A 10,587-nucleotide genomic window follows, 5' to 3' on the forward strand; every position below is an offset into this window, starting at 1 on the left:
GACAAAAGCACCAGGGTTCCTTTTAACCTCACAAACTGGGTGAGAAACTACATGAAAGTTGTTAATTAGCATGTTTTTTTATATCTTCTGTGTTTGATCACAGCAAGAAAAAAAATGCAATTGCAAAAATTGCAAGTCATTGCCACATAGTAATGCCGGGCATCTCCGCATGAGAGCCACGCTCGAGTCTTTGTTGAGGTGCCAGAGTATGTCTTGAGTTTTGGGACAACAGGAGAGAATTCACCTAGACTAAAAGATGAAATGAGTTTTTAGCCTTGCTGTTGTTGTGCATCTCTTTAAGGTTATTAAGTCTTTGTTTCATTTTGTGTTACTTTGCACTGTTTTTCCATCTGTGCTCATTTTGTCTCTTTGAACCCATTTGTATTCATTTTGCAGCCTCATAATCGTTTGTAGTTACTTACCAAAAGATCTGGTGACTGTGGAGCACATTTGAGTACACTGCCGTGAACATTGCCATGTTCATGAGACAGTTTCAGTTTTATGACATTGTTCGTTGTCCTGCTGGAAGCAGCTGTCAGAAGATGTTCACCATGGTCAGCAACAGTACTCAGGTAGGCTGTGATGCCCAGAGTGTGCCAGGATAATATCCCCCACCCCATTACAACACTAGCAGCAGCAGCAGCCTGACCCATTAATAAAAAGCAGTCCAGATCCATGCATTCCTGTCATTTATTCTTTAAAAAGAAACCTAATTTAAAGTTCAGGTTGGATACAAGCTTTTCAACGTGCGTTTCAAATTACATTTCGAATAGTAATACTTAAAATATTGTGACAATTTCAATTTCAGCCTCGAGTAGTTTTGACCTTGGGAAGATGAGATGGTAAAAAAAAATAAGCTGAAGCAAAAGCAGCATACAGAATACAAGTGAGAGCATAGCACTATAAAACAAGTATATCACCTTGAGCTAGTTCAAACAGCAGCAGCTTGACTTCTTGTTTATCAGATGTCATCACATCACCTCCGACATGACTGCTCTTTATTGGATCCTGCAAGGAAGACTTTACTGGTCATTTTTGGTCTCTTGCCCCGAGCTACACAGCAGAAAGCCTGGGTGTATGTGCTTACATAAAGGGGGGGTCTAAAATTTTGACGTCAGGGCCCTTGGACTTTAGGAGGGACCATAGATACATTCATGGACAGCAGCTGGATAGCGTAGTGGTAAGACTACACATCTTTGTAGTGGGAGTCACAAGTTTGATTCCTGCCTGGGGTGTCTGTATCCAGTAGGGTCCTAGACCTAGAAAGTGCTACATATGCTACGGCAAGGAGGAGTCAGGACGCCAGAACAGTGGGGGTAATATCACAACCCCCCACTCAGAAGAACAAAGCGAGTCAGAAGATCTTTATCTTGGAGGAAGTCTAAGAAGCTGAAGATGGAACTGGAACCTACAAACCATCCTCCTGTTGTATCCCCCCTGTGGCTGTGCTCTAGCACCACTTCTCTAGGCTCAGGTCACCCTATGGATTCAGGCAGTAACAATCAACTTTGGTGGAAGATGCAGAAGGTAGAGTGTACTTGTTCATGTCTTGGCAGGAAACACGTGCTTTGACAGGTCGTCACCTCCTTGGCTTAGGTAGTTTATCTTCTTGTGGTTAGTGTCCTGGTGATGTTTATGAGCACTATTGGTCTCCAGCTGATCTGAATAGCTAATATAAGTAACTTGCTTTAATCAAGCTGGGGGGGTGGGGTTTTTTTTTGGGGGGGGGGGGTTTAAAAAAAAACAAACAAAAAAATAGTAATAATAATAATAATAATCAACAAATAAATAAATAAATGAAGTCAAGATATATATATATATATATATATATTTTTTTTTTTAACCAAGTATGTTACTCAATAAGTTTGTGGCCAACAGAACAAAGAGCAAAAACCATGTTGAAAGCTTTATTCGACCTTCTTTGAGCAGGTACCAAAATCTGTCAGCATTCATGCACAAAATACTTCAACAAGCAACAGAGACTGCGATACCAACATTTTGAAGAAAGAAGCAAGTGAATACAGTGAAGAATGAAACACTGCAGCATTGCACTGTCTCTTTTCTTAGACGTGTTGACACGAAACGCTCCCCAGGTCCAAGGAGTCGGCTGCAGGTTTTTAAAAGAGATGTAAGTGTTACCAGCGTATGGATTTGGGAGCACAAAAAGGTAAAGGAGGGTTAGGCTGGGCACACATTAAGTTCTCTGCACACCTACCCTACAGATAAAACAGTGACTACAGCAGATTCAAGTCTAAGCAGACAGGGAAGGCTTTATCATTTGAAACCCACAATGCAGTAAGAGTAAAAGAAAAATAGAATAAGAAGCAAAGGATAAAAGCATGCTTTATAAACATTGATGAGATTATTCAAAATAGCAATATAAACATTAGTGACAATAATTATCAGGATCAGTTGTAAATGTTACCAGTTCAGTGTCACAACTTTTCCACAACTACACAAATAGTCCCTGAGAGCAGTGTGGGGTTGATCTTTGAAAAATACTCACAAGTTTCCCAGTAAAACTGGAAACGTACTTTTGCTTTAAATTGTGCTCGCTTCTTCTGTTGGTATGTTGTATTTGTTGTAACCTTTGCTTCCATGACGGCCAGGTCTCTCTTGGAAAATTAAATCTCGATGAGACTTTTACCTGGATCCATCAGCCCAAGCTGCGAAACACTGCAATTATAAGAAGACACCCATAAGTGATTACATCCAGGAAGTGGTTTTTTGTTGCACTTTTCTGTTTTTTTTTTTTAAATTACTGTAATTTTCATGTGCTAAGAATTTAATTTAACTGATTTAAGATCTCACTGCTTCTTACTTAAGGTTTTTTGTCTTTTTTGTGTACAAATAAATTCACATAGAAGGTTCAAACACACAGATCTGTTCATACACACTACTGACTATCACAGCATGACCAATAACGAGCCTTTAAAATACACTAATTACAGAGTGTACACAGTCTCAGTGGGTACAGTGAGTCACAGGCTCCCAGGTGGTGTGTTTTGGTTGAAAAGCTGCTGCTGTGGCACACTTCTGGATCATCTCAACACTTAAACATTTTTTTTAATCAGTGTGTGATCAAATATGGAACTTTTCCATCTTTTAACTAGCCAGTACTGAGACATTTTTTTTTGTAGTGTCTGTCCCAAATTACAGATCCTGATTCTCGTTGATGGTGAGAGAGACCAGTGAAATGTTCAGGCTTTTATCTTTAATAGTTTCTCAAATATTCGTGTTCGAGCATTGCCTCAGATTTCAATGTGTGAAAAACAGGAAGTGTGTCAATAAACAACTTTTCAAAATAATCTATCTTGAAAACTATTTGATATATGAAGCCAAAATTTCACAGCAATCATAAATGTTCAAAATTATTTATGCAAATCGATGGTCAAGCAGAAGGCTTGGTTGATTTGAAATGGAACAACCCCCTCTGTCCAATAGAGGCCATGCCCCCGCCCGGAAGCAAAACTTTGTCACTGTGTCCTCTGACGGTGGTTATCAAACCCGTGCATGGAAGAAGACTCGTTTAAAGACGAAAAATACAGAAACAATGCATCAAAGTGCATTCTTCCAAGATTTATGCATTCACATGGGATGAATCCCTGTAAAACTCCACATCAAAGACGGCTCCTAGATTGCTGACCGTGTAGCTGGTCAAATTAGGAAAAGCATGAAGTAAGCAGCTCTGCAGTGCAGAGCAGTTAACTAAACTGTGTGGCCCAAACACAACATGCTTAGTGCTGCTGGTGTGGGAAACAACAGCTGGGATTATTCTCCCTGTTCTGTTCTTATGCCACAACATCTGCTTTCTGTGGTTTTTTTTGTTTGTTCACACAACATTTTATGAATAAAATAGCTCACCTGTCTCTCCTCCACTCCTCAGTAGTTCCTCCCCATGCACAGTGGAGTTTTTCACTCTCAAACAGCCACTGAAATTACAAGTTGAGGGGAAGATAAACAAGCGTCTCCATAAACGCAGTTGCATGAAGCTACCATTTATTCAGACCAACAGAAACACTATTCTTCTGATTTCTTTCATTTTGAGAAGAGAGAAAAACATGAAGAGTAAAATATTGAAATAACATTTGAACCAAATAAGTCACTTCCTGCCACTGGAAATGCCTCCAGTCACAACTGTTAGAAATCCCACAATGCACCTGTAAATTTACAGGTCAAATAAACTACCACAAGCGCCCAGAACTGCTGTTTGCAGATGTTACTGCATTTGTGAAATATAGCCTGATTACTGTAAAATAATATATTATTTTATATATATATTGACATCACATCCTTGATGCCACTTTAGAGCCACAAGACCTTGTCAAAGCAACACTAACAAAACTATATAGAGGAATACCCATATTCCCAGGCACACACACTCTCACACACCTTTTGACTAGGTTGTTTCTGTGCACATTAGCCCTTTTTTTGTTTTTAGAAAAACAAAATATGCAAGAAGGATGGAATGATGGCTGAATGAGCAGAATGCCAGGAAAATCTATTCAAATTCTGTTGAATTTGCCAGGGATGTACTTAAAAATGTAAAATCTGCCAATAGACTACAATTACAATGTCACAACTATTTTACAACATACTGACTTAAATGACACATCACCAACAAAAGGAGTTGGTATCTACAGCAGGAAAATATTGATCTTTAAAGATGAGTAAGAGGCAACAGGAAAGAAGTATGTTACCCTATTTTAAGGGGAGAGGGGGTCGGCTTACCTTATTTAAAGTGAAGATCACAACATCGAGTTTTCTGGGATGCAAACATGTTAATCACCCTGTCGTTGAAGTCAAACGACACCAAGTGCTTTAGAGTCTAAAGCAATGCGGTGTCCTTCATCCAGGTGGCAGGCGATGTTAACTTTACCCTATTTCCAATGTGACTTATGCTTCATTCGTGTTTCCTAATTTTGTCAGATAAATGCTTCAAATCCACAATTCCTTGTTGAATTCAAGCTGTGTCTCCTCCAAAAAGCAGGCATGGGACACAGTAAAGTGAATTCCTGCTTTCCGTTAGCTAGTCCTTTCGTTGAAACCACATAACACAAACTTTACGATTCTGTCGTTTGTGTTATTTGAACATCGTTTCGATGATGTGGTCCCAGTCTCTTAACCTTTTCGTCCAAAGATATAGAAGAAAATATACAACTAAGTAAATAATCCACTTCGGTTATGCTAACGCTCGTCGCTGCCGCCATATTGATTTCGCTTCCTGTCACTCGTTCGCCAAAATTCCCGCCTCTGGGCTGAACAGCAAATTAAGGGGCCGTGACCTGACGCCTGTCACTCACTACTCCATGAAGATGAATGGTAGCTGATGCTGCGGTGCATATGCTTTGAGAATTGACTATGTGCACGAGACAATGCTAACTTCCTGAATTTTGTGTTTTTGTTGTTTCCTTTATCTTTTCTGAGTTCTCTCCTTGTTACGAGAAAATATTGTTCGGTTTCTTTAAGTACCCCATGCACAGGGCAAACGAATTTTATTTGATTAATTTATTGATATTATTGGCTAAATTTCATATACATAAGTCGAAATTTTCTAACGCAAAACCATCCTTTCAGTACTTTTTAAATGAAACCAAACAATATGTTAAAACCATACAACATTCTCAAAATCAAAAAGCTGTCAAAACCATAAACCTATGTTCCCTGTTCAATATCACTGTCTATTTTGCTTTTTTATACGAACCCCCTGACATTGTGTTTGCTATTTTGTATTTGTATATCTGTATTTTGTGCTTTGTCAATAAAACGTATTTAAAAAAAAACAAAAACACAATGCTAACTTCCTGGTTTGAGACCGGATATGGGGTTGTGCATTTCCGGTAGCTTTACTTTGCGGTCAATCGCTACTGCGAAGATATACTCCAAAATCATGTCCAAAACTCGAAAACAGAAAGATTGCGTTAAGTTACAAAGAGCAGAAGGTGGGAACACTCACCACTGCTGTGTCATAAAAAATCTAATGATCAATTTTGACGTTTAAAGAGTTTAGATCGATCAGTTGTTTACATCACTCAACACAAGCAGAACTGCATCACTGCAGCAGAAGACACATCGTCCACATTCAGAAGCACATCTCTGTATAGTGACTGGTCTCATGATCTAAACAGGCAAATGTTCAGCATTCAAACTACAGGTGAAGAATAGTCAAACCAGATGTTTCCCTGTTATGTCGATATCAGCTAGTCAAGTACACACCTACACAGCATGTTAACAAACCGTGAAAAAAGCCACACAAAAAATGAATGATTGCTGGTAAGGGTTTCTATACATTAGTATTTACGAAGGGTATGTTGTGACTTACCTTCAAAATTACAGCGGTCCCTCGCTATAACGCGGTTCACCTTTCACAGATTTTTTTAGTGCAAGTTTGCATGCTTATTTTTACATCACATTGTGTCCTGCGTCCTGATCGCTGCAGACGATCTCCTCCGTGACGTCTCTCCTGTACAGTACAGAATCGCTGCAGTGTGACTCTGAAGTGCAGTACTGTATGTCCACGATGTCCAGGAAACGTTTTGCACCGTCAAAAAATAAAATTGGCTACTTGATTTCACCTATCGCTGGTTATTTTTAGAACATAACAGCTGAGAAATATAACATTTGAATCCCTTTTCTCTTTTTCTCTGAGGCGCGGGGGAAAAATATCGACAAGTCGATGAACATCATTTACAGATATATTGGGTAAATGCCCGAGACATCTATAGACATGTAAATCGCCGCTTGATTCATTCATTTGCTTAACTTGTTTTAGACAGTAAACAGGGCGCGAATAGGACACCGGAAACAAAGCTCCCCACAGGAGTTTCCGCACCGGAAGTAGCATATGCTAACGTGCACATAGTCAATAAGCCAATGTAGCTAAATCCTGTGGGGGTTTTTTTTTCTTTTGACTATTTGGTGTTGTTGCTGCACTTCGTTACACCAGCGTTTAAGTAATCTGTTCTAAGATTATTTGAAATTTATATAAATATATTTATTTTTTATTGAAAAACATAGGAGGGCTTAGCCCTGTCAGCCCATTCATACCAGCGGTCCCTGCCTGCATGTGTGGATAGCAGGGTGAACGGTGGCCTTGTCCCTTGCACACAGAGATTTCTTCCAATTTTCTGAATATTTTGATGTTATTGTAACATAAATGATTAAATAAAATTCTTCTCATAGTGATAAAACATTATTCTAAATTCATTCCAATATTTTTAGAGGCTATTTCTTTGATGCTCTTTTTATACTCAGTCTTGTTTCTAAACCTAATTAGACTTGAGCTCTTCGTTTTCACAAAATATTGAATTTCTATGTTCTCTTGGGAATAAAAAATGGCCTTATTATAGTCACAGTTGCATTCTGTATTTATTTACAAGTTACGCAGCTTCACAACTGTTTTGGACCTGAGGTTGTGCCCTGCCAACAACACACGAGACCGCTTTGAACACCTTAAACTGACACAGATTTTTTTCTGTTAATAATTAGTTTTATTTATTTATTTCCCTCAGCCATTACTGAAAATTGCTTTCCAGGGGAAGAATATTTTTTCTTTACATCTTCAAATCATCATCTTGTTATGAGAGGCCTCATTAGCCTAATGATGGAAACAAAGAGCAAAGGCATGATACTTTCAAGGATATTGAAAACCTCTTCAAAGCTGTCTTCTAAACCTTGCCCTACAGAACAAATGTGCCCACGTGGGACAATAAAGTCAGGTCCATTAAATTGAATACCAGAGAGCGCTGTTATGATGTACAGCTGCTAACCTGTTTTAATGCAAATGTGCAGATTGAGATTTGAGCGTCTTTTTGATTGAGTTTGTAATTGCTTGTTCCACCTCATTGGCTTTACCTGATTTAATAATTCATTATAACAATATGCCTCATAAACATTAGAAGGGGAAGTTGGTAGTTGATAGTCAGATGTGGCTTTTCTCAAGTGTTCACTTACTCATTCTCTGTTTGAGATGCGCACATGGTACCTCAGGGGCTTTCCTCACTCGGTGATGACCCCACTGACGACCGTGTTGTCTGAACTGAACCGCTATGAACATCTGCGCCAGCTGCCGCATCTCTTTCATGTAAGGTAGCTTGAATGTAATGCTTCTGTACTAACGCCAAGGAAATCTGCTTTCAGGCCAACTAGCTAGTAGTAGTAGTGGCTATCTTCTGTCCCACTTATGCCCCACTGGATTCACGGACACTTGGTTTGTGGCTTTGCTGTTAGTCCACTAATAATATGGTGCCAACAGCTTTTCTTAAAGCTGCACTAATAATGACTGTTTTTACATTAGAAGTTATAAAGTCTCTTACTGCATCGCTAAAGGGGATGATGTGGATGATGATTGTCCTCCTTCAGCCGGTCCCTTTAAGGGCCACCACAACAGATCATCTGCCTCCATCTCACCCTATTCCTAGCATCCTCTTCTGTCACACCACCACCTCTACATGTCCTCCTTCCCTACATCCATGAATCTCCTTTCTAGTCTTCCTCTTTTCCTCCTGTCTGCCAGCTCTATATTCAGCATCAATATAGCCACTGTCCCTCCTCTGCACATGTCCAAACCATCTCAGCCTTTCTTCTCTAACATTGTCTCCTAGTCGTTCACCCTGAGGTGTCCTTCTTATGTTCTGATCCTGTTCATTTTGGTCACTCCCAACAAAAATCTGAGCATCCTCACCTCCTGTCTTTTGCTCAGCACCGCCACCTCCAAACCATCCATCATAGCAAATCTCAATAACATATCGCAAGCCTTCCCTTTCACTCTTGCTTGTATCCTGTCACAAATCACCCTTGACACTCTTCTTCACCTTTCTTGTGCAATGTTTGTTGCTTTCATATTGTTGGCTCCAGGTATTTAAAGTCGTCGACCTTGACTATAAGTTGTGGATAACTTTAGGGCTTAAAATCCTCCTGAAAACTGAGGAAAATACTTTTTTTGCGATATCCTGCGACTTTAAACAGGTCATCCCCTTTCTATAATTTTAATGGGATTCACAGGGACTGAAAATATTTTGTAGCCTTAAGTGGCCACTCCAAAATTTGCTATTTTTGACACCTCGGTGCTAAGTACATTTTCAGTCTGAGGTTGCTGCTTGCTAAAGAAATTTCAGCGTTGTGTTTATGGGCTCATTTGATGCCTCCAAGTCAACAAAAAGGAACAAACCTACAGAGAATTATCACCCATCTCACAGACATCTCCTAGACGGGGGATAATTCACAGTCAAAGTTAACAACAGTGAGTAAGCTGCAGCCACACATTTACAGATATTTTCTGCAGGAATGAGTAGAGACCAAAGTAGCTGACGAAAGCACATTTTAACCACTGATATTAGCATTTCTGCTGCTCAGTGGACGTTATGAAAGAGCAGATGGACGTAGAGAATCTAGATCCTGCTAAGGTCAGTCCAGTGCAACTCTGAATGTGACAACACTCTATACTAGCAGAAAATGTTTCAAACCAGTCAATTCTTTCAGGAAATTACACACCTTCAAGACCAGAAGGCATGTCAAGCCACTGACCGCTTTCTGTGGCACATGTCAGACTTATCTCTGGCAGCGAGAGATAAAGTCTGCAGGTTCATCCAGACAACCCACAGATGGCATTGACACAGCTTCATCATCTCAGGAACGCACACACACACACACACGGGCTTGCATTGTTGTCTACAAAAGGCAATTTCAGCAGAGGTAGCCAGGGTGCTAAAGGGTGCACAACTCTTTGCTGGCAAATGTCATACGGGCAAGTTGATTCTGCTCATTCGTGTGAATCATTAATGAAATGAAGGTCTGTGGAGGGTAGGGGTGCACATCTTCACACTTTAGCTGCAGTTATAACCTTCCTCCCAAATCCTCTCTTTTTGCTGATTTCATCCAGACTGGTTGGTTTAGTTAAACATCTCTCAAGGCACAACATGAACTTTAGATATGTCTGCTATCACAGCTTGTTCCGTGACCCACGATTATTCAGATTTATGTAAAAGAGAACGTGAGATGTTTTATCCAAGGAGTATTTGCATTAAAAGCCTTATGGGCTAATCACCACTTCTTAAATAGTGGATATGAGCGATTAAGAGGGGAGACTCTTATACTCGATACTATCTCTGCAACTTCATTTAGTATTTTCGTCCGAGGAGTTCTGACAAATGTCCTTAGGAATCATTATCAAATATAGAGCTCTGGTGAGAACTCAAATTGTAATAGGTACTCCACGTGTAAGCAAAGGCCTTTAAAAACAAACAGTTTTGAGTAAATTAGATTATGAACCCAAGACACACAGGCAAGAGACTGCTAAGTCTTAATTCCTTTAGACCTTAGTGCACCCGTTCAGATTTGAGCATGAAATTTTAATGGACTCACTTAAGCACTAAGGTGGGTATCTGGCTCGGTGCAGTGCTGTCTCAGAGCCCATCTTTCTAACAGGCCGCTGATAATTTATCCTCTGGAGTCGCACGCTTCCTAAATTGTCCCAGAGAGCTCCGTCTCACGTTGTGTTGTTTTGTCCTGGTACAAACTCCCACATGGCAATAAAACTGATTAATTACATCTATACAGTTATCTTTGTGTATCTATCTATAAAGATAT

General features: G+C 39.8%; 1 long non-coding RNA gene across 2 annotated transcripts; it reads right to left on the reverse strand.

Annotated features, from left to right (window-relative positions):
• Positions 1-797: 797 nt before the first annotated feature.
• Positions 798-5,897, reverse strand: LOC309694881. 2 transcript variants are annotated; one of them, XR_014272980.1, is made up of 4 exons: positions 4,732-5,897; positions 3,865-3,932; positions 2,535-2,676; positions 798-1,008 (listed from the first exon to the last, which is right to left on the reverse strand). It is a non-coding gene; the product is annotated as an uncharacterized lncRNA (long non-coding RNA). The 2 variants fall into 2 exon arrangements; XR_014272981.1 differs by lacking the exon at positions 798-1,008 and adding an exon at positions 1,894-2,107 and having other exon boundaries at positions 4,732-5,893.
• Positions 5,898-10,587: the final 4,690 nt, after the last annotated feature.

This window comes from Aulonocara stuartgranti (assembly GCF_965226115.1).
Source record: "Aulonocara stuartgranti genome assembly, chromosome: 19".
In the NCBI taxonomy this organism is placed as follows: domain Eukaryota; kingdom Metazoa; phylum Chordata; class Actinopteri; order Cichliformes; family Cichlidae; genus Aulonocara; species Aulonocara stuartgranti.